Source organism: Pinus tabuliformis, chromosome 6, assembly GCF_031772625.1.
Source record: "Pinus tabuliformis cultivar Carrire ecotype Pingquan chromosome 6, CPIR1, whole genome shotgun sequence".
Taxonomy (NCBI): Eukaryota; Viridiplantae; Streptophyta; class Pinopsida; order Pinales; family Pinaceae; genus Pinus; species Pinus tabuliformis.
The window spans coordinates 2,034,603,503-2,034,626,922 of record NC_142292.1 but is presented as its reverse complement, the minus strand read 5'-3'; positions in this window follow the sequence as shown (position 1 = coordinate 2,034,626,922).

The following is a 23,420-nucleotide window of genomic DNA, read 5'->3' as shown; positions in this document are numbered from 1 at the left end:
GTTTTAGTTCAAGAAGTCAATGGAATTGAACATCCTATATATTATTTAAATAAAAACTTAAATGATACAGAAAGAAAATATTCTTACGTTGAAAAGCTAGCACTCGCAGCTGTTCAAGCAATACAGAGATTTCGACACTATGTCCTTTTTCGAAAAACTACCATTCTGTCATATTGCAACCCCATGACTTATATATTGTCGCGACAGTTGTTGGGGGGAAAATATTTGAAATGGATAGCAATCCTGCAAGAGTTTGATCTGGAATTTGTAAAATCCAAGTCCAAGAAAGCTCTAGTTTTCGCAGAATTATTGTGCGATCTCCCATCGTCGTCCAACAATGAAACATCCGATGAAACAATCGTGGACGAAAGTTTGCTTCTGATATCGTCAAGAAATGAGTGGTATGGGGATATAATCATTTATCTCCAAACCCAAAAATATAGGCCAAACACCTCCTACTCTGAACAAAAACGTATTCGATACCAAGCAAAAGACTACATGATCGTCGGTGATACACTTTACCGTCACGATATCGATACAGTTCTGAGAAGGTGCCTCATCCATGAGGAGGCCGAAAAAGTCCTGAATGATTGTCATTTAGGCGCGTGTGGGGGGCATCAATCCGATTATGCTACAACGCAAAAAATCTTATGAGCAGGATACTTCTAGCCAACAATGTTCAAATATTGCATAACCGCAGTCAGAAGTTGCCATGCTTGTCAAATTTTCGATAGCAAAACAAGAAGACCACCCGCACCTCTACAGCCAATAGTTGTTGTTTGGCCATTCTCCAAATGGGGCATCGATTTCATGACATGTAACCCCACCTCGACCGTGGGGCATGGATATATCATAGTCGCAGTTGACTATTTTACTAAATGGGCCGAGGCGATGCCTACATTAGATAATACTGGTGAAATAGCTACCCTCTTCTTTTTCAATCATGTAGTCGCCAGATTTGGCATACCACAGGCTATAGTCATAGATCATGGATCGCATTTTCGCAATCGCATGATGGTCAAATTAGCTGCCAAACTAGGGTTGTCTCACGACAGCTCTACTCCAAATTATCCGCAAGCCAACGGACAAGTTGAAGCAATCAACAAGGTCCTGAAACGCATGCTACAAAGGATGATTGGAGTTCACAAGAGAAGATGGCACCTAATCCTGTACTCAGCTTTGTGGGCTTACCGAACATTGGTAAGGAATGCAACCTAGTTTACACCTTTCCAACTGGTATATGGCCTAGAAGCAGTCTTACCAATCCAGTGCGAAATCTCGTCTCTCAAACTCGCAATTGATCTCCTCCCCAGAACTTCAGAAGAAGAAGCTCGTTTCTTGGAATTAATCTGATTGGATGAAACCCATCGTGATGCCACTTTGGCTAACGAAGCCCATAAGAAGTGAGTCAAGGCATAGTTCGACAAAAATGTCAAACCCCATGTCTTCTCAGAAGGTGACTTGGTCTTGCTTTACGACCAAGAATCCGATAAATTGGGAGCAGGTAAATTTAAGTATTTATGGATGGGCCCCTATATTTTTAAATGGGTGTTAGCAAAAGGAGCCTACGAGTTAATGGATTATGACGGAATTCCACTGGCGCAACCTCGTAACCGGTTGTACCTCAAGCGTTACTATGCGTAATGGTAACCTGTATGCTTTTGTTATGTTTTTGTTTTCACTAAAGTGTTTATTTGGGTCAAGTAATCCACTTTTTACATTTGTTGCAGATTTCAAACCTATTAGATTCATGTGTTGGATATGCTGATGGAGCGATTCGTAGTTCACGGAACCTATCTTCCGCGGCCTGGGCCATTTTTGATCCAAGCGGCGAGTTAGTAAGTTTCAGAGGGGTATGCATTGGTTGATCAACAAATAACATCATTGAATATAGCGCGTTGATATAACTTCTCTTTGATGCCATCACACATGGTATACGCCGACTAATTGTCAGGCTAGACTCACAACTCGTAATACTACAACTCACTGGTATCTATTCTGTCCAAAATCCAGCTATTTATCGCATGTTCCTAAGGGTTAAGATTTTGGAAAGACAATTTGATTTTATTCAATATCAACATATTTCCAGAAACTTAAACACATTAACTGACTCATTGGAAAATTATGTGTTAGATAAACATTTGCAACATTTATAAAAAGAAAATACCATGAATGTTTGCATTTGGATCATGTAACTTAACCAAAATAAAACTCTGAAAATCAAAAATATATATAACTACTTATGGTTTGCACATAATGTTCTGTAACCAAGACAAAATCGATCAAGTGACCAAAAAATTCAAAATGCTAGGGGGCGCCCTAGTCTAATGATGCTCGTGATAGCAAGTCACAACCTGTGCGATCATGTGTAAGAGATGAGTCCATCGTCTTGGCACACCAGTAGTATGCCGCTGTAACCTCAAAGGTAACTCGTCAGTCCTCACATCTGGAATACCAAGAGTGAGGCCCTCAACCTGCTCCTGTAATGCTATGAGAGTCTCGGCAACATCGAGGTCACGAAGGATAGCCCTTTCGACATCCTCTCCTGCTGGGGTGGCAGCTGGTACTCTCAGGCGAGCTACTGGACGAACAGGACCAACATCTGCATGTACACATGAGTTTGATTAAAGTCTTGATAGAATAAAGCACAAGGACATTATAAATGAAAAATGATAAACAGGAATATGGTCAAAGATTTTACCAATGGCGCCCCACTGTTCGCCATCCGACAGTACTAAATCTGGATCACCCCGGAAGTCCATGCCAGCATATGGATACTCGGAATAAACCATCTCCTGATGATCAAACCACCTGAAGAAGGTATCAGAAAATGAAATCTGAGACTGACCAGCATGCCTAGACATATGGTCAACCCATCTCTGCATACGTGGTTCAGTAGGTGAAGGTAAATCGAGTGTAATATACTGCGGCTGCATCAGTGGTATCTTCTCCAAGGCAAAGGCGGTCAAAATAGAACCATACCCAAAGTTCTTCAACCTCCCGCTCTTTATCTTGGTCAATTGTTCTTTCATCATAAGAAGTACTGCGTCGCACCAGTTGAACACCTTCAGTTGGAGGCATTCCAAGGCATACTGCATATAAGATCGGTTGGCTACATGAAGAGTCGCACCACCGGCCATCCTACCAAAAGTAAACAGAATAGTCCTGAGGGACCTGTCAGTGACATCACGGATGATGATCTTGCCGTCTTTACTCGGATCAGATCCTTCTCTGCAGTACTGGCGAACATAATCTCTCACAGAGTCACCTCCTCGGGCCGAACCTAATAAAGAGATGGGGGCACCCCGCCTCAATAAGCCAGTCAAGAAATAGATGTCTACTACAATCAAGGGGATAGATTTTCCTGTAATCTGGAAAACCTGGTTGGTAGGATCCCAAGCATCGAGCAAATACTGCAGTAAGTTGATCTGTTGTCTCATGCTAGAAATGCGGAAAAACTTCAGCAAGCCACAGTTCTGCAGTGTGTTTACTGTAACCGGATAATGTAGGGCAAGCATGTCCTCTTCTTCATGCTCACGTTCTCGCCATGTAATGTTCATCTTACTCCAAAGATCTCTGAAAAACAAACAAGAGAAGAGTTAGATCCTGATTTTGGTAAGAAACAGGCAAAGTTTCCATCAACAATTGTGCACAAAATTCCTTCTCTGCGCCCATCGAACCTACAGTAGTGCTCTGGGTGCGTTGCATGTCAGATGGACTTTAGACAGGCCAACATTCAACGCACCTTTCAATACAAAGAGGGCACGCTGAAGGCAGAACGCGTTTTTCAAACCCCAGAGGCTCAGAAAAACTAGGAATCAAGCTCAGAATGTGAAATGGAAACCATGAAATGAAAGAGATCAGGTTTAGCTCCTACCTGGTCTAGACGGCACCGAGAATCGTCCACAAAATCTCACGAAATCAGCTGATGAAAATCAAAGGGGGAAAGCACCCCCAAAGCTCCAACAAACCAAAGTTCAAATAAAATGGTAAAATGAGAGGTAAAAACACTTTTTCATTACTTTTTACGTAGTTCAAATTAAAATATTAGTGTTCTAACTCATTTTCAAGCATATATTGTTCATTTCTGACTAGTTTGATGAAGCATTTGAAAATATAGTACAATATTTGAAAGAACAAAGCTATTTATGGTAAAATCAGAAAGGGACCATTCAATCGAGCAGTTTTAGCACATAGTTCAAGCTCATTAAAAAATAAACATAAGCCATGAGCAAATATTTCCCCCCGCCTTTAAGCTCGTTAAAAAATGAACTATTCACCGGTAAATAACCATCGTGAATGTAGTACTTCAGCCATTAAAGCCATGGTCGTGTTTGCACCGTCACCTCCACTTTTGCATTGGCCGGTCATTCACCCCCATTTGATTGTTTACCCATTTTGAGGAACAGCTGCGAAGAGTGATCTCACTAGCCATCCTTGTAACACTGTCGTGATTGGAAAATTCCAAACATTACCTGGAATCAGTTGCTACCCATTTTATCACTCGTTCCTCAAAAGACGAGTCTCCTTTAAGCTCTTTTCAACTGACTCGTAAAATATGAAAAGATTGCCGAGCCATTGGCCTCTCCATCTCGTTAAAGGGATCGGAAGTGCTATCCCTCCTCTAGATTTTATTCTTTTTGGACCTGAGGGATTATTACACAAAAAGATCGAGCGCTTGTTTTGTTCGGCTCGTTAAAAGTATCGAAAATTCATCCCTTCTGTATTGTTTTATAATTTTTCGGACTTAAGTGATTAGATGAAGAAAAAGGAATTTTGGAGTTGCCTTTACATTCCTTTTCATACTCTCTAAAATTGAAAAGGACCGAGTTATCTTTGTCGTTAAACTTGTTAAAAGTGTAATAGCGACAAACTTGTCTATAGACGAGAACGAGTTTCACTATCGGTAGGCTCGTTAAAACATAGCGATGGGTTTGCCCGAAGGGAAAATTATAGAACAAGCATATGTTATCCTCCTCAAGCTTGAAAAAAATAAAGAGGTACTGGTCAGCAATGACTGGGGAAAATTGGGAGGAAAACTTGAAGAAACTTTGTCGGTAGCAAGTTGCTCTTGAACATGACACTTCCACTCCGTGTCCGAGTCGGGTTGGGTTGTTTCATTCACCGGTCACATCACCATGGTCCCATCATACCATCCATATTTGGGGTTAATCCTACCAATCCATCACATCAGTGTCGCCGATATGTTCAAGAGAAGTCATTCAGAGAATTCACCTGTGTCTCACCCACTACCATACATTTATACTCCATTCTTTCATGACCGCCACCCTGAACCTTATATCACCAGATTGTTTTCACCTCCATTAAAATCATTTGCTTCGTTCCGTGCCATTGATGTGGGATTCATTAAGGCCCTCCTGTGACGGATCACTTCTTGTCGACATCAGCTCATTATCTAAGAAGTTGATCTAGGAACACCCCATTCAGTACTTTGAAGCTTGCATGCCTCAATGGCAAGTTTCTCACTTCCAGCGACAGGTTTACATCAATGGCCTTCGACCAAAAGATTTTGCGTGGTGTTCGACGCCAAGTCCTTTATTCACACCACGTGAATTGTATTGCAGTACCTTGAGGGTCATTATCATTATCAGTGATTCCTCTCGCGCTTGTTAACAGTTTACATCATTGACTGGTAATCATGCGATGTCTTTCCATGTTCGACTTTAGAACATTTCTCACATGGATTGACTTGTACTTCGAGTGAAGATTGAACGAGATTGAAGACCCTGGATCTAGTTTCATCCATCCGGGCTGTGATATATATTCAGGGAAATAAAGACATTAAATATACATCATTGTTGCACAGATAATCATCCAATCAAAAAGATGATGGCTCTATCAGAATCATCAGTATACACTCAGACGATTGTCTGTCCTATGTACATGAAAATGAATTTATAAAGCTGAGCATGGGAATGCCCGCCTCAGCTAGATCATGAAAATATTATGAAGATAATGTATTGTATTGTATCTTATTACAGGTCTCCTCCCAGCACTGAAAGAACTTCGGATCCTCATAATAAAGCATTTCACCCGACATCAAAAGATTAACGACCTCATGCTTTAGGGGGAAACTGTTATAGACATTTTTGGGCCCTACAACCCCAAGCATGAAATGTCCATAAACTAAGGGATCCTAAGTCCCTAAAAGTGTTGTTATAACCCCTAAAGGAACAAGGTCAACAGATTACAACTTCTCCCAGAAGTTCTCCATGAAAAACTGCTCAGAATTGGTCAAAACAGGATCATTTCAGCTGCTCCACTGGCTAAGTGCGTTGCATCTCACCTAAATACACTGTGTGGGTGCGTTGCATTTCAAAAATCCATTCTGTGGGGTGTGATGGGCGAGAAATGACAAATGGCAGTGTCATTCCGCAAGGTGGAGAGGCAATGGAAGCTTCCAGAATCTTCTCCTGTGACACTTGCTTCACTGAATTCGACCAAGGATGAGTAAGAGACCATCAATCTCCAAGTGGAAGCAAGAAATATTAGAGGGAATACACTAATCAAATCATGAGCTGACTCATCTCCATTACAAACATCTATATATGGATCCCTCATCCCAGAGATCCAGGGGGCTGGAATTTTGCATATTGTAAGGAATTGTTGTTGGTTTCTTGAGACAAACGTCAGATTGTTGAGTGATCTAAGATTTGTTTGAGGTGAAGAGGGGCTTCTTTGCTGGGAGGTTGATGCTGGCTCAGAACAATTGGTTGTAAATCCTCTTGGCTCTTTTGTTGTTTATCAATAAAAGCTATTCAAGTTTTCCTCCATGCTTTTGTGTCATTGATGCTTGCTACATTTGTATGGTCAATTTACATTTGATCCTAGATTGTTTATGATTATAGATCCATGTCTTTGTATAGTGCTATGATTATGTGATCTTACAGGTACTTTGTGAAGCTAGGCGTGCAAGGGAGCAGGTAGCTGAAGACTATCAAAGAAGAGAGGAATCAAACCAGGAGATTAGCGAAAGACAGAGGTTGGTCTTTCTGTTCCTCTCTATCTATAATTCATAAAGGAAAAAAGAAAGTAGCTTTTCTCTGTTTGTTTCTAAGGTAGCTGTCACACCTTAGTGGGATAGAGCAGTTCTATATAGACACTTTTCCCTGTAACACCATCTCATAAATCCAATTCCTTCCTAAGAGGAGGTTGTAAACAAGGTTGGCATCAACGATTTCTACCTCAATATTAACGACCTTTCGTCCAAAACATATAGGAAAAGTATAGATAATTCTGTGTGGCCTATGAGAATGACCATCAAATGTTGTTACGAGATTCAGTGAAGGAACAATTGAAGGTGATCTAACGGCCTTCCAACATGACATAGAAATTATGCATGTGGAAGCTCCCTCATTTATAATTGTCCGAAAAATATTGGTTTTTCGGTAAGTAGACTTTATCTGGAAAGCCATATGGTTTGGAAGTATCTTTTGATATTCAGCATATCAAAAGTGAGCACTAAAGAATTCTTTGGATCCACTACCCTGATTACCAAAAGCAAAGCACTTCTCTGAGAAGGACACAACTGGAGTACCTCCAATGCAAACATAGCATAGGAATTTGAGCCATATCTTCTACAGTCGAGTAGTTCTAGGCTACCCTAGAATTAGGGTTAATAGTCGAGCACTTTATGGAACCTTTTGGTATCCGAGGTATAGACTCAAGAGAGGGTTGCTCAATATGAAGTGGGTCTGTGGTTTTTGGAACAAATTTAGCCTTGGATGTTTCTATTTCACCATAATCACGTGCTCATGTGGCAACGTCAACATGAGAGTTCATCATATAAACATTTGAGGAATTTTCCCTTCCTGGTTGCCCCCTATGGAGGTACCAGTATTCGAGTTCGCACCAGCAAGTAATTGTTGCCCTTGGGGAAAAGGGTTAGTCAGGACAGCTTGGGAGCTACAAGACCCTTGTTGCACTAACAAGCGCTGAGCATCTTGAATCTTGGGGCAGAGGTGAGTCAAATGATCTCCATTGCATAACTTGCATGGAAATTTAACCTTCTTTTTGGACTCTTTTCTACCCTCACTAGCACCGTTTCCGAGCTTGTTTTAATTACCCTTCCCTTCCTGGTTCTTCTTCTTACCTCATCCCTTCTTCTTCCCATAAAATTGTTGATTTCCTTGCGATTAGAAGTCTGGACGACATTTATGGAGGTAGGTTGGGAAGGTGAAGGTGTAGACAGTGCTACCTGGTTAGAAGAAGTAGTTTGTAGAGACAATTGTCGTAATTGGTTCAAAAGGTTCACCGTATTCGCGTTAATTCATCCAACTATACCATTGGCATGAGGGATTGGCTTTGGTTTTGCTAAATCAACCTTGGATCTAGGAGCATCAGGTAGGATTTTTTGAAGATTCCTAGACTGAGAATATATCAGTTCTAATTGTTGGGCTCGAAAAATAGAATGCTCTTCCGAATAAACACTGGAAAGAGAAACATCCTTAGAGATGTCCGGTTATAACGATTTGAGAAACCATTTGAGATGAATATCTAGTAGAATTTCGGCTTTGATAAGCCTCTTTCTCCATCTCCATTCCTAGATATGATCCGAAATGTGAGTTGTCGTATCTTGATGAAAATTGGCCAGAAGCTTAGTTCCGGCTTCATAATGGACATGCAACTGAAAATGGTTCAAGAAAATATTAGCCAAATTAGTGAAAGAAGTAAATTTTCCCCCTGGAAACTCTATATACCATTTGGCTGCATTCCCGGTGAGGGTGCGCTGAAATAACCTCAACCTGATCGAATCATCTATCAGGGAATTGGATGAGCAGCATAAGTGGAATGTGGTCACATGGTCCCCCGAGTCTTCACCATTCTTCCCTTTGAATTTTGGAATATTCGATGGAAGTTTAGTTGGGACTAGAGGCCAAGCCAGATTGTACCTAATTGGATCATTCGTCAATTTAGTCAAGGTTGGAAAATTAAGCATGGCCAGAAAAGGAAGTCGTGGAGGACCTTGGGAATTCCATCTAGAATGGGCGGCTTCCCGTAGGTCTGAAAAGAATGACCTAGATTTTGAAAGGCACCAGGTTTCCCAAAGTAACTCATAGAGCCTATTGGACCAAAGGGTGATCCTTGTGGTCCAGCAAAATTTAGAGTTTGAACAAATCCTACTGAAAATCCTCCGTAACCGGTGAAGTTACCCCTTAACGAAGTATTGAAAGGAGTTGACAGCCCCTGATAAGGGTTCCAAGCTTTAGCAAAGGGTTAAAAACTTTGAAATGAATTAACCGAGGAATATGGCACATTCCCTTGTTGGCTGAAAAATTGATTCCCAGCTCCTATCCCACTAACAGCAGGGTTTGTCGAACTCTGAAAGGGGTTACTACCTTGACTTGTAAAAGGAAAAGGCATTAATCCTACTATCAAATTGGAATGTGGTATATGACCACTTCCAAATGGGAAACCTTGAAAAGAAGTTGATCCACTCATCATGGATGTGGAGGCGGTTGATCGTATATTCAAAGGAACTGAAGGAATACCTTGAGAGGGCATTCCAAAAGGGAAAAATACAAAACTAGATGCATTAGGCTGAGAACTTTCACTCGTTGATAGAATGGAAGTAGACCCAAATATGGATGTGTTGGGAGTGTGAGAAGGGATGGAAATAGTTCATCCCCCCTGCACAAATATGGGAGTCTGCATGCTCGCAACACTCGATGTGGATGCCATGCTTCCAGTAGTGGTCATCGAAGGGATAGATGTATGTGGACCTGTCCTCGAAGGCCTGTGAGTCAGAGTTCAAATGTATAACAAAACATCTGAATGATCACGAGCGAGAGGAGAATTTGGAGCTGCAACTGACTCTGAAAGCTCTTCTACTTCAATACTATCTTCCGACTAGAAAAGTAATCGAGAAAGAACTGGTCTGTTCCTCTCTAACTCTATAGTAGTACCAAGTCTATCTTGTGAACTAATGCCCCCAAGCAGAGGATCAATCTCTGATGTGCCAGCTGCCACTAGTTGGAAACCACTAGCAGAATCTCTCCTACACCTTCTAGGAGAAGGCTCTGGACTCATAGGTGAAATCCCATGAAGTCTTTGAGACCATCGAGATGGTTGGTCAGCCACTTTGAATTATTTTTATAAATCTACTTAAAGACTAAAGAAAATTTAAAGCTAGGCTGACTAGGAGCACACACCACTCACTAAAATGTCCCTAAAGGTATCAAAAATCAAACAACTTCCAAGTATTTCTGCTCCGAGTGATTAGGACCGGACACCAAAATATAAGAAAGTTAATAATAAGGGTCTTCCAAAAATAAACTGGGGTAATTACGCCCCAAGCCTACTAGCGAAGGTATTAGAGGTAGTTACGCTGACCTCCAGACAACAGCCTTTGCCAGTGCAACCCCCAAGCTTTGCAAGGGTGCCCTCTAGAAGTATTGTTGAAGATTATGTAACATCAACCTTAGGTGCCACGATATTCCCCTCCGCAGCCACCTGTGTGGATCCCTAGGATAGGAAACTATGGTCACCAACTTGTATCAGAAGCTGGGCGGAATAGTCGTGAGGTAGGATCCAACAAGTAAGAGAGGGGGTATCTCTTGTCCTTATCTTCACGAACCCTCATGCTTAAATCCCAGTCACAGAGCTTTCTTGGTCTCCCTAATTCTATTGGATTTCGTTCTTTAATCAGACTTCTATGTTTTACAATTTACAGCGGCCTTGGTGAGTTAACTCTCCTGGATGTCCTTCGTTTGGGTAGTTCCAGTAGGGTTCAGACCCTCTGCAACTCTTGATGATGTTCGAATCTGCAAATCAACCAATTCTAACATACATAGCAACATATAGATAAATCATTTTAATGAAATCAACTTTATATCATATAAGCAAATGATTAGTTATACATCAAAGTAACATTCATACTTGAATTACAACAATATCTGATGCATAAACAAAGTTAATCTCAAGAACAGGACAACGCTTCCTTTTATTGTAGAAAGCTATAACTAACATGGAGAGAATTCACCTGATTCTTCTTCTTCTGGCTCCAAGCAGAACCATCCTATAAATTTGTCCAGTCCTAGTCTTCAACAACCTCCTTCCATAACCAATACCATGATATCTCAAGCAAGAGGGAGAATATCAACAATCAAGGAAACAAGGGTTTCCTGAAACTTGGGGAAGTGCATGAAGCACAAGGATACTTCAGACTCAGTTAGGGATAATCTCAGTATAATAATTATATCTCTTCTCCTCCTTAAGGCCTTCCCATAGAAGTCTATTTATACTTCTCCTAATTAGTTTTTTAGTTGGGAAACAGTTGGGAAATAGTTGGGTCATGGGCACTAGGAAGTAATCAACAGGTAAAACCTGTGAACTCCACCCGTAATCAAGGAAATTTATTTATTTTAAGTGTTTTAACACATATATGCGGGTTGGGTATTGACTAACCTGCTTGTACACACTTTTATCTTAGGGAAAACTAGTGTACAGGGAACAAAAAATTGTTTTTAAAATATTTGGACCAAGTCTGGAAAGAGGGGTTTCCCTAGGGCATAAACCAAGCATCACAAATACCAAGGGTGGTAAATGGATCTATAACACTATCAGGAGGTAGACTGACTGCTGGGCCTATGCAATGCACAGTCCAGCATGGCCTACTGAGGACTGAAACTGCGCAATACGTAATTTCAGTAACAGTGACATGCAACCAACAAACTGCATTGTGCAGTTTCTAAGGCCAGAAGGACATTTCCTCCAAGAATTGTGTAATGCAAGCCTGGATGTAAGTGTTGGGACAGACTTGCACAATTTTTGGATGGAAGGTAGAGCCTTCACTTTCGAAATGCACAATGCTAGCTAGGTAAGGGACGGTCCGGGCCAAGACAACCCAGTCCGGCCGATGGGTGACTGAAAACATGAGAAGTATGAATGCATGGTGAGATGAGTGCAAAAAAGAGTGAATGATCATACATGTGAACATCAAGTGCAGGATTCAGAAAATGGGAAATCATACATGTGTGTGAAGTGAGTCGCTGCGACGGTGACCATTCATGCAAAACAGTGTCATGCATGCAACCACAGTGAGATGCGAATGAAAAATAAAATGGTGCTTCTACAAGCTAACATACATTAAAATGACATAAAGAATTCACTAAAATCAAGCAAACAACACTCAAAAAAATTGAAACAAAAAAGTGAGAGAAACGTAGTGCAAGACATGCAAAGCGGGTTTACCCCGAGATAACTGAGATGAATGTGCCTACGACTCCTAGATGGAATGTGAGATGTGAGAGATGTAAGGTTGATGTGAGGAATGATCTCTGTAGTGTTTGGTTGATGAGTTTTGATAAAATTGAGGTTGTGATGTGCATGACAAAAATATAGGAAAAATGACACTTGGTGGGAGGCTTCTGAAATGATCCTTGCATGTAACCTCCAGTTGCTAAACATAGATCCCTGAATCAAGGGATACCTTTGCATGTTGCCTTGGGAGAAGTAGTCCATGCATGCAAATCATTTTTTCTCGGTCGTGGGTGGAATGGGTCAACCTAATGGCACATGAAACAACCTACTCAGCTAAGGAGAAAATTTGCGCATTTCTGGGAGGGAGCTGGGCTAGCTGCCCTGAAAGATTGCCTAATTTCTAGGAAAAGAAACTGACTGTTGCCCAGAATTGCGCAATTTATGGGCTGAGAAGTATTTCTAGAAGGAATTTCACAATTTTTCCAGTGAACAATGATAGGAATATTTGTACAATTCTTGAGCCCAGCAAACTGCCAAACAGAATTGTATAATTTCTAGAGGGAAGGCTGGTTCCTCTCTAGAATTGCGCAATTTCTTGAGGGGGTTTTTCAGCCTGTAGTTGGACCAAGTCTGGAAAAACAAATTATGAGGGGGATGCAACAATCGATGATGCACAGGCTAGAAATCTACTAGAAAATCACTGAAGCTTATGTACTTGACAAGGCAAGACATGTTGTTGATGAAGGTCAGTAGGGAGGATCCAAAACAAAGCTAAGGAAAAATTTTGGAGGGTGGTTCTAGCTGCTACAACAAATTCTAGTTATGTTTGTCATCAAAGCCATGAAGGCCAAGCATGTCAAGGTAATTTACGAGGAGCTCATTTGTAGGGTGTAATTGGGAGAGTAATTCCCATTCATATAGTTCCATGGTTTCTGGAGGATTAGTTTCATGAATAGTTGAGCTATCATTTGTGACAAATTTAATATCAAATAGTGTGCAACATTGATGCTAAGGTTTGTAGAAGGGAGGACATGTTTGCCAATTTGTGATGAATTCTTCAATAGAATCTTTTATATCTTTTACAATATGGTGAAAGTGTTTGTATAGAATAAGTTCAACTTGAAAAATGTTAGCATAGCAAGGTTCCATTGTGGATGGTATGGAGGAGTAGCGTGGTATGAACCAAATAATTTCTTTTGTAGGTCTAAGTTTCCATTTGTTTGTCTTGCAATGAGGATCATATGACCAAGTTCTTGCTACTTCTATAAGTGATGTGGATTATAGGGTAGATGGGCATTGGATATATGTATCTATGATGTGTGGTGATGTAGAAGAGGTGGTGTTAGTTTGTGGAAGGCACATACTTTTTTTTGGTCTTACATTTAAAGAAAAGAATGATCAACTACACAATGTTAATTGTAATTTTTGTAACATATGGCAGGATTCTTGTGCTCCAATGTCACGATCTACAAGGGTTTCTGCAAGGAATTTTCAAAATGCATATGTTGCTGGGTCAGCATTGGGTGGAGTGAGGACAATTCTATGTAGCATGTGGTGGAAGCTTTCAGATTTCTTTTCTGCTTTGGATGCATATTTTGTGATATATTTATGTACAACATGTCTAGAGAGTATTGGTTGGCAATCAACATTTGCACACCAAATAGATATGATGGTAGGGTTATGGGTATTGATTCGATCATTGTTGCGAGTAGGGGTGTATGTTTTTTGGCCATTTGAGTCAATGAATAAGGATGATTTTGGATGTAATTCCCATGGTGCTTTATAGTGACATTCGAATGAGGATCCTTTATTTCTTAGGCATTTGCATTTGGTGCATTTTGTGTGGAGTTCAATGCAACTAATGAATTTTTCATAATCATTGAGAGGATCGGTTCTGAAAATATGTGGCATGGACAATAGACAAGGGTCTTTTGAATTTGCTTGAGTAATTGGTTGGTTTGAAAGAGAAAGAATACGAGGGTTCCAAGCTGAAATATATTTGTCGAAAAATTGCTTAGCAATATCAACTGCTTCTATGTATTCCTAGTTGAGGCTTTCCATATCAGGGAATTTTCTATCCAAAGGAAACCATGGATGTGTGCAGGTCCTCTATGTTTCCATTCATACCTATCAAGTATGCATTTATGTAAGATAATTTTGTAGTAGATGAGGTTTGATGTTTAGAGAGTTATTATAGAAATGCAATATAATGCATACCTGTACTAGTAGTATTTGGTCTTCAAGTGTTTCTCTAAGATAACTTCATGAAATGTTGTGAATTTATGGTGCATATATAGTGATGTTAAATGTGGGTTAGAGATAATGTTATTGTTTCTCCATTTTTGTTGTTTTGCAATATTAGAAGGTTGACATCTGGGCATGACTGCATGAAGATCAGGCCATTTTGTATCAGCTGCACTTAATGTGAAGAAGAACGTTGGGAAACCAAGCTGAGATATCATGTCCGTTAGTTCATTTTTAGCTTTGTGCCCAAAAGATATTGTTCCATGTAAAGAGAAACAAAATCGCATGATTTGTTCTGCCAACTACTCATTTGGAATTATTCTAATCGGATGTTCAAATCTTGAATAGATGTTGGAAATTTATCTGTGATGTTCCTTTTTACAAAAATGGAGCTTTTTTCTTGATTTCGATGTCGCATCATGAGATTGTATATGTAAAAACGAAAGCGTGGGTGCTTGCAGAATCTGTTATTGTAGTAACGTATGAGATGAAGTGTGTATTCACGTAACTACATTTCTTTCAATCTTGGTTGATTTGGCATTGTAACTCTTGTGGGGAAAAGGGAGGGGAAAAGGGTGGGGAAAGCCATAGAGAGTAGAACTTCTATGTTTTATTCATTGATTGGGGATAGGCCAATTGGTGGCCATTCAATTGTACTATTAGAATGGTGGTTGTAGGCATGTAAAAAATGGCATATTTCTTGGATTTCTATATTTGTATTGGGAATAATGGGTATGAATGATGATGTGTGGTGTAGGTATGGATTTGTAGAATCTTCAGTGGGGTCAAGTAGTGGTTTAGGTGAAAGGTGGACAGTTGTTTCTGTGGTATTTGAATGGTGAAGGGAGGAGGAGACATCAGTGGGGATTGTTGGTAAGGATGCTACTGCATTGTTATCAATATGAGAATTCTTATAGTATGGGTCATTTGCCAATTTGTATTCTAATGCAGCGAGCACACGATGTCTAATCACAATGAAATCATAAGCACGATGGTCATTACTATGACGGGTGATAATTAGAATGTCCAAGTCTTGAGCACATTGTGGCAACATGCATGTGATTTTTGTAATGTCTTGTGGAAAACAAATTGTGTGGCCACTATATTTATATTGGCCACCACGTGCGTTTGTTACCTAGAGTATAACACTAACCCTAGAAATGAGCATTTCTTCTATTTGTGAAATATATGTAAGGACAATTGGTTGAGGACCAGGGTCCATGTTGTTTGATAATGAGAAGCGATGACCTTTTGTTTCAGATATGAAATTGGAGCAGCAATACATTTGGTTTGAATTGTGGATATGTATTTCAGGATATGATTCAAGACAAATGGAGCATGGACATTTAGTTGAAAGTTTATCAATCTTTGCATGGAATTCTAGATGTGATTCATTAGTGTAAACGTTTTTGAAAGCATGTGCAATGGAGGGGTTAAGGCAATGAGTTATGGATGTATTCTTTTGAGAGGTTTTCTCAAAATATAGAGAGTTTGATAATTGGAAAGGAGGAATGTTTTTGGGGTGGGAATTGTTAAATATTGAGATGTTTGATAGCAAATGTGAATTTTCACCATACGTTTCAGACGATGAATTTTGGTTTTCCTTCTGCTTTTTTTTTGGCATTCTCTGGCACCTTTTCTTGCCTAATAAAGATCAAATTGGCATGCATTTATTCGTTCTTTATTTGTTGCATAGTATATTCAGGCACACTCATCATTACAAGAAGAAGACATTTTCACAAGTTATGGTACCTATAGGCAAAAGAGGGGAAAATAGGAATGTTATTTGGAGAGAGAACAACCATGTTATTGTATAAAAGCAAAAGAGGAGAAAGAAATTGAAGTTTTGAATAGTTTTATGTGAATTTATGATTTGACTAATGTGTTTGAAAGAACATTTTAGTAATTTTCATTTATACATGTAGATAATTGCATGTGTGATGCATCAAGTTACCTCATTTGTTGAAAGAAAGAAGATGAAAAGAATGTGAATAAGTGCACATACACAATTCTAGATACAATGGAGGACGAATATTTATTTCAATACTAAATAAGAGAATTTGGCGAGAAGGAATACAATAGTATATGGTGTAAAATTGTATTTATAGAATAAGATAATAGAAACTGTAAAAAAGAGAAAAATACATTTTACAATATCTATCTACGATATCAACATGTTATCAATTGCTCGAAGGATGTTGTTGCATTCTATTGTGAAATGCAAGCTTTCTTCTTTCATGATAACACATTTCAACTCCTTTAAATGTTTCTATCTTCACTAATAGTGTGAAGATGTGATCTGTCCATAGTGCTTTGGAGACAATTTCCTTGATTAGATATGGATCCGAGGATAACAAATAGAAGTCTTTGGCATTAATCCCAAGAATTGTAGATGTCGCGTCTTTGAAAGAAACAATTGAAGCTAACTCACCAGTGTGATCTTGTATGTCGATCTTAAGTAAGTATATGTAATAACAGTTAGTTACTTCAACATTTCATTTTGGGCCAAACCACATGCTTTTATTTTGTGGAATAAGTTTTTTCATGCATTTTTTCCCATCAACGGTGGATGGGCAAGAAATGTAGTAAAAACTGTCTATCCAATTTTTATTTTTTTATTGTGCCTTTAGTTGAAAGAATTCTAGTTTCTCTAAGGAGTCCATACTGTGAATATCAAAAATTGTTATTTTTTTTGGTTGATGGCCAAAAGGAGTTGAATATCTTATTTTCAAGGATGTAGAAGCTGAAGTGGAACCTTCGTTTTTAAACCATGACTTTAGCGTTTGGGCCTCTTAATTGTCAGGATCTACAAGAATAATGTATCTCGTTGTAGTGCCGACACTTTTTCCATTAAATTCTCCAACATAGGCAGATTTTATTGCAATTATGGGGTTATTTCCTGCAGTACATAAGGAGGATATTTCTTTTGATACGACATCAAAATCTCCTCCCCAAAAGATCGCATCCATGTTATACCCAAACATGTCTTGAAGTTGTAGTGTTTGTTTAGTAACTTCAAAGACATCTTTTCTACATATAGTGCACACACTGGAAATGTCCATGACAATACCAAGAAAATCAACAATGGAGTTAACATCTATTGTTCTAATATCATTGATTGATTTTATATTGAATTTCATCGTTGGCTTGTTTTTTTTCGCTGGAAACATGCTCTATTGTAGATGTTGCATTTAACAAAATTTCCCAGTCATTGTTTAAGTGGTTGAATTGCTTATTAGCCATTTTCACATTCCCTTTAGAGACAATGTAGATATTTCCAAGATGTTTTTTGTCAAAAAAATAATCGGTGACATTGTTGAAACAAGTAATATGTATTTCTCCACCTTCTGTATCGAACATGTCAAAGCCAAATACTTTACCAGGTCCATATTGATTTTGAAATTTTCAAAGAGCTATTTTTCTATGAACGTATACTTTTATGCACCAATTTGAATGGTAAGGGTTTAGTGATTCGATGGGAATTTGGATTGGAATGATGGATGCAGTTGGAGTAGTTGGAAGAGGACAGTGCCTTTTTTATGAAGGATCTTGGTTCGATGAGGAGGGAGTGTCTTCTTTAGAAGTGATCGGGATACTCAAATTTTTTGGATTACCAATTAAGGGTGCATATGAAGCAGAAATCTCGAAGTCTATTAGCATTATAGACCTACACGGTAAATGATAGTCATAGGAGTAATTGTTAGAGTTAAAAGTGCTATCGACAAAAAATTTAAAGTTGAAATAAGAAATTTATAACAAACTTATATTGATGGACCAATAACTGAAGTAGTCCAACTTTTAACATGTATAACAAAACCCTTTTGCAACAATCTTATTGCTACGAGGTCATTGAAATCTGTTGGAAGCATAAGGTGTTTCATATGTGTGCCATCAAAGATGGCAATGCGATATCATGGAGTTGAACTTTTCATTGATTGAATGGGGTCAAGTTCAACAATTTGTAGGAATGGTTGAATATGAGTTGATCTAGAAAGCATTGATAAAATAACATTCTCCGTAAGGTTTGTTGTCATTTTCCTAAATTAGAGATAAAAAAATAAGTACTATACAGAAAAAAAACCCATAGATGTGGATTTCCTTGCATAAGATGTTTACCATTCATAACATTCATATAACACTACATGAAAATTTATGAAATAAGGAGAAGGAAGCATGTTCGTTTTGTTTGTAATTGAGGGGTTATCTAGGCTTGTAAACATAAAAATGAAGAGATTTATGACAACAAATTCCATATGATCATTCTATTTCAAACATAGTTAAAACTGTAAATTGAAAATTTCATAAACCTATGTAGGTTTCTGAAATTTTCAATGTACAGTTTTAACTATGTTCGAAAGACAATGATCATATGGAAGTTGTTGTCATAAATCTCTTCATTGTTATGTTTACAAGCCTAGATAACTACACACAAAATGAACATGCTTCCTTTTCCTTAGTTCATAAATTTTCATGTAGTGTTATAGGAATGTTATGAATGTTAAATAGCTTATGCGAGGAAAACCACATTTATGAGTATTGTTCTATATAGTACTTTTTTTTTAATCTCTACTTTCAGAAAATGACAACAAACCTTAATGAGAATTCTATTTTCTCAATGCTCTCTGGATCAACTCATATTCAACCATTCCTACAAATTGTTGAACTTGACCCCATTCAATCAATGTAAAGTTCAACTTCGCGATATCACACTGCCATCTCTGATGGAACACATATGAAACATATTATGCTTCCAACATATTTCATTGACCTCATAGCAATAGGATTGCTGCAAAAGGGTTATGTTATACATATTAAAAGTTGTACTACTTCAGCTATTGGTCCATCAATATAAGTTTGTTATAAATTTCTTATTTCAACATTAAATTTTTTGTCGATAGCACTTCCAAATCTAATAATTACTCCTATGACTATCACTTACTATGTAGGTCTATAACACTAATAGACTTCGAGATTTTTGCTTCATCTGCACCCTTAATTGGTAATCCAAAAAATTTGAGTATCCCAATCACTTCTGAAGAAGACACTCCCTCCTCATCGAACCAAGAACCTTCATAAAAAAGGAATTTCCCTCTTCCAACTACTCCAACCCCATCCATCATTCCAATCCAAATTCCCATCAAAGCACTAAACCCTTACCATTCAAATTGGTGCATAAAAGGATACATTCAAAGAAAAACAACTCTTCGACAATTTCAAAATCAATATGGACCCAATAAAGTATTTGGCTTTGACCTGTTCGATACAGAAGGTGGAGAAATACATATTACTTGTTTCAACAATGTCACCAATTATTTTTTTTGACAAAATACAACTTGGAAATATCTACATTGTCTCTAAAGGGAATGTGAAAATGGTTAATAAGAAATTCAACCACTTAAACAATGACTAGAAAATTTTGTTAAATGCAACATCTACAATTGAGCATGTTTTCAGCGAAAAAAAACACAAGACAATGATGCAATTCAATATAAAATCAATCAATGATATTATAACAACAAATGTCAACTCCGTTGCCGATTTTCTTGGTAATGTCACAGACATTTCCAGTGTGTGCACTATATGTAGAAAAGACGACTTTGAAGCTACTAAACAAACACTACAACTTCAAGACATGTATAGGTATAACATGGATGTGATATTTTGGGGAGGAAATTTTGATGTCGTATCACAAGAAATATCCTCCTTATGTGTTGTAGGAGATAACACCATAATTGCAATCAAGTCTGCCTGTGTTGGAGAATTTAATGGAAAAAGTGTCAGAACTACAATGAGATCCATTATTCTTGTAGACCCTGACAATTAAGAGGCCCACATGCTAAAGTCATGGTTTAAAAAATAATGTTCCACTGCAACTTCTACATCCTTGAAAAGAAAATATTCAACTCCTTTTGTCCATTAACCAAAAAACATAACAATTGATGATATTTACAGTATGGATTCCTCAGAGAAACCAGAATTCTTCCAACTGAAGGGAACAATAAAAAAAATTTGGATGGAAAGTTTTTACTACATTTCTTGCCCATCCATCATTCATGGGAAAAAATGTGTGAAAAAGCTTATTCCACAAAATACAGGCATGTGGTTTTGCCCAAAATGAAACGCTAAAGTAACTAACTTTTGTTACATATACTTACTTAAGATCAACATACAAGATCACAATGGTGAGTTAGCTTCAACTATTTCTTTCAAATACATAGCATTTACAATTCTTGGGATTAATGCTAAAGACTTCTATTTGTTATCCTCAGATCCATATCTAATCAAGGAAACTGTCTCCAAAGCATTATCGACATATCACATCTTCACACTATGAGGGAATAAAGAAACATTTAAAGGAGTTGAAATGTATTATCATGAAAGAAGAAAGCCTGCATTTCACAACAGAATGCAACAACATCCTTCGACCAATTGATAACATGTCGATATCATAGATAGATATCGTAAAATGTATTTTTCTCTTTTTCTATTATCTTATTCTATAAATAAAATTTTACACCATATACTTTTGTATTCCTTCTTGCCAATTTCTCTTATTTAGTATTGTAATAAATATTCATCCTCCATTGTATCTAGAATTGTGTATGTGCACTTATTCACATTCTTTTCATTTTATTACTGTTAGGTTCCTATACCAATAGGTTTCATTTTTCATGATTGACTGAAGAAGTGCCAAATATGTTCATCCTTTCCATGCTGCAAAGGTTCCATATTTTGTAAACAAATGAAGAAAATTAAAAATGAAAAGAGGGTATGCCCTAAAAGAAAAATCAACGGGCAAAAACAAGGGAATGGTCAAGAGAAAAATAATATAAATGAACCTCAAACCAAAAGACCAGGAAAGTGTGCTAGTTCAAATGCCACTACTGTTCCATTTTTGAAGAATTTCATTGTGTGCAGGTGGTTGAATCTTGCCACAATTGATGAATAGCCAGACAGTTCAATCCTGGCTAGATCATGTTTGAATTTACTTGTCTTTAGAATAGAGAATAAAGGTCTGTCCAAACAATTCAAGCTTGGCAGATGAGTAAATAGGTAGAGAAGCAAAGGGACCAACTGCTTAATCTGGGCCCTTGGGGATAGACTTAGAGAGGAGGGTAGTCAAAAGAAAAACAAGAGAGAAAGGGTTTTCTAGTTCAAATGCACCCTGCAAAAGTGAAGAAAAAATGTTAGGTGTGTTAGGCTGGGTAGGTAGTTTTTGAGGTTGCAGAAGCAGGTTTATAAGCAGTTTGGTCTATTCAAGGTAATTCATATCTCATGGGTATCTGAAATACAGTGGCAATTATTTGGTTGCAAAAAAGGTGAAGAATGACTAATTTCCCCTCTCATTTCCCCAAGAACACTTACTAACATCCCTTCAAGGACATTGAGATCTACTCAGTGGTCCTAGTTCATTTCATTTTATGAGAAATACTAAGTGGAACTCTATGTTTACTTAGTCAAAACAAGCCACATTTCTTGTGTAAAAATAATCATTCCATTTTCCTTTCATTTCCCTAAAAACCTAAGTTATTACCTTATAAACTTAGCGTTATCTATCCATAAAATCATAATTAACATGTTAACTTATTTTATAGCTCCCATATAATATTCCCACCCCCATTATACATAAAATACATAAAAACCCCAAAAAATATATAATATCCCTACCCCTGGCAACTATAGCCATATAGCAAAGTTTTCAGGAATTAAAAGGTTCACCAAAAACCTTATAATAGACCTCCATGTTCAAAATCATTGGAGTTTATTTAACACTCGGTTAAATAAACAACCACACCTAAGCCTCCCACATAAACCATATAAAAACCCCTTGCGCACATGTAAAAATTGGGTTTCATTTAACATTCAGTTAAATGAATAACCATTCCGCCGAAGTCCAAAGTTAAATATATTACAAACCCCGCAAAAAACATTATAAAATATTGAAATATTACGACGGGTCCCCTACCAGTCCTCTGCCATTAAGTTCACCATGGAAAAAGAGGTCAAGGGTTGTCTCCCCTTCCTGGATATTCTGATATCCAAGAATAAGGATGGCCATCTCTCCCTCTCTGTGTTCCGAAAGGCAACACATACTGAGCAGTATCTTCATGCAGATTCCCATCATTTCCCTGCTCAAAAGATGGGTGTTCTTAACACCTTCGCTACTCGTGCCCTGAGGATTTCTGATAGTGAGAGCTTTGATAAGGAGAAATACCATCTCCTTGATGTCTTTGTGGAAAAAGGATATAGTAGATGCCTAGGTCAAAAGGCTTTCAGTAAAGCCTCTAAAAATGCGTTAATTAAGAAAGAGCCTAAAGAACGCCGACTAGGTGTCAATCTTCCCTATGTCCAAGGAACCATGGACAAGATTGCTTGGATCCTTAAGAGGTACGGGATTCCCTCAGCCTTTAGGCCCCTCAGCACCATCCGCAATTCCCTCCGATCGGTGAAAGATCCCATTAACCCTAAGGACATGAAGGGTGTTTACTTGATCCGTTGTTCTTTTGGGACCCCCTATATTGGGGAGACAGGGTGTTCCATCCATCAGAGGATTAGTGGACATGCAGCTGACCTAAGACATGGGAGATCCAAGTCGTCAGCTTTGGCTGAGCATGTAGAAAAGACCAATCAATCTCAATAGAGATGACGGGTGGAAGATCAGTGGATGTTGGATCCTCGCCCTTTCATCCTAGTCTCTCTCTCTCTCTTTCTCTTTCCCCCCCCTTTCTCATCTTCTTTGCTTTCATTTGGATCTGTCCTTCTTTTTTAGGTACTCTTCTTCTTGATAGATTTTAATAAGTATGATCTTATCGATATCATAACTATTATATATTATTATATACTATTTAATTAACTAATTGATTAATTAATTAATTAATTATTCTATTTATTTATTTATTTTAATTTTCATTTATGTAATTTATTTTCATTTATTTACTTATTTATATATATAT